Below are 6,041 nucleotides of genomic sequence, written 5' to 3'. Positions count from 1 at the left end.
AGAGCCTATCGGCTATCTGTCCGCTGAGCCAACCAATCACGACCGACCGACAGCTGGGCCGTGAAAAATGTTGCCCTGGTGGATGGAGGAGAGGAGGTTGGGGAATGAAGTTGGGGGGAGGGGAAGGGGGGGGGGGGGGGAATCAGTGATGGGGTCGCGAAGGAGAGGAGGGAGGTGAAGAAGCACTCCATCTGAACTAAGTCAGGTCACGGCTCCACAACAGCACTTAACATGGAGATGGCCTCCTCACAGAGGTGCACAAGCTGAGTTCATGGGTTCCATGGTAGAACAATGTGATTAAAACTCCCCTCCTGTTTTCTGTGTTGAACCTGACAAAACTCCAATGAACACAGTGTTTTCATGGTGTCTTTGCAGCAGAAAACTCCCCTGTGAGAACTTTTCCTCAGTGGATCTCATGTCCATCACCAAGGCCTTTTCCTCCAAGCTTCATCAATACGCTGCTGTCGCTCTTCTGCATAATCACAGTTGCTCACACTCATCCATTCACATCTTATTGCCCTGATTGGATTACATCTAATGCTATTACGCCGCTCTCATCTCTCCCCCCCTCCCCCTCATTGCACCTCTATCTACCTCCTCATAGATTTCTTGCAGATGTTATTAGAGTGTGATATGGTGCAGGTCTCCCCCTCCTTTCTGAAAACCCCACGTTTTGGATTTATGAACCCCTCAGACTTCTCTCCTTTAATCTGTCTCTCTTCCTCCTCTCCCTTCCTGCGCCCGTTCATCCATCATTCCCTGGCTTGGTTTGGGCGGAAGAGTATTAATCCCGCCATCCCATCTCTCACTGCTGTAGACAGATGAGAAGGTGGAGGAGAAAAATGTGGACAGGGGGGAAGAGGGGTAGAGGTTAGCAGACCTCAGATTACTTTTCATAACATTTCTGTAGCATTGTGGGAAACGATGATGAGGCATGGCAGGTGTTGGTACCTTCAACAGGTACACGCTGGGGTGAGTGAAAATATTTCCACCTGAACCTTTTTACAGATTTTCACGTTACAACAGTAAATCTCAACATATTTTTGGGTATTTTATATTACAGATCAACAAAACTTCTCTGAAACTTTCTCCCCGACTATCTGCTGTGTTCCTTGGTCTTCATTGTGCTGTTTGTTCTCTAATGTTCTCTAACAAACCTGTGAAGCCATCACAGAACAGCTGAATTTATACTGAGGCTAAATTAACAAAGGTAAGCTCTGTTTACTAATTAGGTGACTGCTGAAGGTGTTTGGTTGCACTAGATTTTATTTCGGTGCATTAGATTAAAGGGGGCTAAATACAAATGCATGCCTAATGTTTAAGATTTTTTATTTGTAAAAACTTTTGAAAATCATCATTGTCCTTCCACTTCACAATTATGCTCTACTTTATGTTGGTCAATCACATGAAATCACTCAAAATTACATTGAAGTTTGTTGTACTGTGATAAAAATGCAGAACAGGTCAAGGCATTTGAAACTTTTTGAATGGTATTAGGTATCATGTTCAGACAGGGGAATAAATACCTTGGTCTGGGAATCAGTGTGCTGTGTTCTCCAGCCTGCATGTTTAACTGGCAATGACAGACTCATACTGATTTGGTGTTCAGTCAAAAGATATGTCCTAATCATGCTTGTTTATGTCTGTCCTAAACACACACTCAGACAGAACCAATGAGCTTCAAATACTCCGATCGGTTCAGGGAAATCAATCGTTCAGTTCAAAGCATCTAATATGCCGAGCCTCTGCACACCAAATGCTGCAAAGAAACAAATTCACTCAAACAGGAAAAAAAGGAAGGGAAGAAACCTTTGATCAGGAGTCAACGAAAAGCCAATTCTCCTCTCCACCTCAGCCCCTCTCCCCATCCTGGCCTGTGCAGTGGCAGGTAGATTAAGGGGCAAGATAAATGCCCCTCTCTGTATCTCCCTCTCTCCACCCCCACCACCCACCCAATCCCCCCGTTCCCTCCATCCCATCCATCATGGCGGCTTGTGTAATTGCGGCTGTGTGGGGCTGGCAGAGGCAGCCTCCATCCATCTCCTTAACAACAAACAGTCATGAGGACGGATGGTGCTGCACTCCCCAGTTAATCTCCATCTATGAGGGGGGAGAGAGGGTGGGAGGCCAACAAAGAGAAGGAGGAGGAAACGAGAGAGAAATGGTGGAGAAGAAAATAATACTAAAAACTAAAAAAAAAGGGAAGTGGAAGGCAGAAGCAGTGGAAAATTGGTCACATGTTTCACCTCAGCAGGTAAAAACATCTAAAGATGAATGACCCAGGTGGCTGGAATGAGCAAAAATGGGGGAAAAGTTTGCAAACAGGCTGCAAGAGCAGCTCAATAAGGGAGGATTTGTCTGGAGAAAGTTCTGCAGGAAAATCGGGGAGCTGGAGGGAGGGAGAAAATGTATTCCAATATGTAAACAAGAAGACCCAGAAAGTGGAGACGCTCCGTTGCCTCTCTGTATTCACCCCGTTTTCTTTTCCTTCATCCTTCCTCTCTCCTATTACATCCCTCCATTACCCTGATCCCTCAGCCACCCTTCTCTCACTGATGCAGCCAGGGTAGGTTCACGGTTGTATGATGTTTCGGTTGCTTGGCTGCTGCTGCCAGGGGTCATGGCAGCCAGATTTTCTTCATGGTGGAGTCACCAAAGTCAACAAGGCTGGGTGGCCTTCTGAAGTTCAGTAAAACTAAACCTCTGTGGCAAGATGATCAAACTGTGGAGGATGGATTACCATGTGAAACAGCTGGAAGCGTTATATGTTTGAAGAAACAGAATCATGCTGAGAAGGATCTACAGAAGGAAAGGGCTGTTTGAATATCAGCTAAATCTGATATTTTAGAACATAAAATGAAATTAAATTTGATCAGTTATTAAATAAGAGGAAAATAAAAGTGTGAGAAAAAACAAACACACACACACACACGCACATATACACATTCCCCTCCTGTTTTATAGCCCTGGGGGGATGCCCAACTTAGAAAGAGAACAGCAGGACACTGACCTTCCAGCAGGCATGTAGAGCCCACACACACACACACACACACACACACACACACACACACACAATACAGTGCATGAATTCCTGAGTCTGCTGTCTTGAACACACATTTATGCTGGTGTGGGCACATACACTCACCTGGCCTTGCTGGGCGCTCAACGCTTGACAGGAAGTGACAAATAACTGCAGCAGCCTTGACATGCAGAATGGTTCCTGCACAGAGGACCTGGCTGACTGATATTCAACCCTGTGTTGCAGAAAATGAGCCTATTTTTTCACAGAGAGTCTCTACAACAGAATGCAATCAAATAAGCCTGAATAAACCTGTGTTTGCGCTGACTTCAAAATCATCTTCATCTCAAGTTGTTGGAAACAAATGCTATTCATGAGTTTACTCTGATAAAAAAAAACATGGTACAAACAGTAGATACTGCTTTAGATGCCACATGGAATATTTAATCTTGAGAAATATTTAATCACTAAAATATCTCAAATACTTCTAAAAAATCCAAAACCCAGAACGTTTTGTAAGTGACTTGTAAGGTACAGAAAAACATCTTTGTTCTTCATCTTTAAAATGTATGATTTTCTTCTTAAAAGCGGTGCAATGCTGTTCAGCTGTATCTGGGGTAATAATAAAGTGAATAAGCATAACAAAACTGCTGAATTTACACAGTGGCATAAAAATATTTGAGCCCTTAAAAATTCTTCTGTTCTTAAATTTTTTTTACACTTAAATGTTTCAGAACATCAAATAAAATTTGATATCAATCAAGGGTAAACGGAGTAAATACAATAAAACTTTTTCAAATAGTTATTTTATTTATTAGGGAACAAAAAGCTATCTAAACCAACCTGACTTAAATAGAACCTGTCTGACAACACGAAGTAGGCACAATGGTCTCAAAAAGCTTCAATCTAAATACCTTCAAAAACAAATGAGAAACTAAAGGCATCTATCAATGTGGAAAGGTTACGGGACTTCAGCGAACTCCATTTCCACAAACTGAGGAAAACATGGAGCTGTAGTCAACCTTCTCAGGCACCTTCCCTCAACAAAAGAAATCATCACTTGACAACTGTATTTGGTTTTTACTCAGGTCTTTTTTGTCTGACATGAAACTAAAGATCCAAAAAACATGTTAGAGTGAAGTAGTCTGTAAGGGGGCTAAAACTTTTCATGGCACTGTATGAACAACAACACATGTTAGACTCTGTAAATTGATAAAACTTTGAAAAGTTGGATTGCTGACCTTTGGTAAAATCCCTTCGGGACAGCAGCCGCAATGAGCAGAGTTCTGATCTAAACAGGAGCCACTTAATGGCTGTTTTAAGGTTCATTTTTATATCTACTGTATGAGCCACAATCGACTATGCAACTCCCCTTTCCCTTTCAGTAAAATGAAATACATTAAAATCAATAGATACAATAATTTGACAATAGTCATTAGCCATTTTATGGCATCCATGCCAACGTCTAAAAATTTCTTGCAACCCTCCAAAAACCCCAGTCTGATTGTTCTTTCATTCTCTGTCCTGTTTTAGGATAACAAAGATCTTTTTTGCTATTTTCTTTTTCTTTCCCAAGATATTCAGTTGGTTTTTATTCAGGAATCATGTGCTTAGTCTGTTCCACTGAATGCTTTGATTCAAGGTCCAGTTTAAAGACCTGGTAATCACAAGACCCTGGTAATATGTTTTAATCAAAATGTTTGTTTTACCATCTTCTCATCTCTTTGAGATAATATGAAAACCATCCCCACAGCATGACACAATGTCTACAATCTTTTATAATACATTGTCACAGCCGTGCCCAGTGAGCTTTGTCTTGACTTGGATTTTTCTAGCACAATCAATTTACTGTTAAAAAACAGACTCCCAACACCCATCTTGCCTCTTTTAGGGTCTTTCCCAAAACAATAATGTGCTCATGTGGTCTTTGTGCAGGGTACTGTAGACTGTGGAGCCACTGTTTCAGGTTACTGTGTAAGTAAGTAAGTAAACTTTATTTATATAGCACCTTTTTTCAGCTAAAAATCACAAAGTGCTTTACAGAGTGCAAATAAAATAAATATAAATATAGGCTTAATATAATACAAAGAGAGTAAGAACAGCTAGAAACAAGAAGTAGAACATTTAACTAAAAGCTTGTCTAAATAAAAGTGTCTTAAGCTGCTTTTTATAGGAGTCAACAGAGTCGGCCACACGAAGAAACAAGGGCAAGGCAGTCCACAACCTGGGGGCTACTGCCTGAAAGGACAGGTCGACTGTGGGCTCGGGCTTTTCATGACTTAAGACAGCTTTCATTGGAGCCACTGTTTTATTAGTGTGAACATTAGCTGTAAAACATGGGTTTCACAATATAGGCTGAAAGCTTTGGAAATGTTCTGTATAACTTTGCCTCAGAATTGTCACAAAGTTAAATGGTTAATTTTGGTCATTTGACTTAGGTAATTTAAATGCTGATCACATTTGTACAGGAATTTTGTGTTGCTTTCTAAGTTTTTTTTTTATTGCTGCTCAATAATGACAACACTTTATTAAAACGTTTGTGTAGATTATGTAGGATGGCAGCTGCGTCTCGAGATTTTGAAAGGTGTGCTGAACTTTCAGCAACAGGGCCCAGAAAACAAAAAAAAACATGTGTGATGAATGCTCATAAAAAATGTAAAAAGTATGCTGGTTTCAAATATGACAGCATATAAACAGAAACCTTTGTAATTTACGAGTCTAACAAAGGAAAGATTGATTAAATAAATAACCTTATCTAAACTTTCTCCAATTTATCTTTTCCCATGCTGTGTGCATCTTAACTCAACAGCATCAGTTTAAAGTATTTTAATAATTTAACCTGACTGATCTGGTTCATTCAGAATAATCTTTGTTAAATATTTGAGCAGTAGAGAACAGGGTAAAATTTAGAGCTGCCTTGAGACTTTTAATCCTCTGTGTTGGAGCAGGAATTTAAGTTTGTACCCAGCTTAGTTAGCCACAGCGCTAATGAGAAATGATTTACACCTCACCTTGTTAATAG

The sequence above is a fragment of the Girardinichthys multiradiatus genome, chromosome 18 (genome assembly GCF_021462225.1).
Source record: "Girardinichthys multiradiatus isolate DD_20200921_A chromosome 18, DD_fGirMul_XY1, whole genome shotgun sequence".
In the NCBI taxonomy this organism is placed as follows: Eukaryota; Metazoa; Chordata; class Actinopteri; order Cyprinodontiformes; family Goodeidae; genus Girardinichthys; species Girardinichthys multiradiatus.
Note: the sequence above shows the minus strand (reverse complement) of the source record.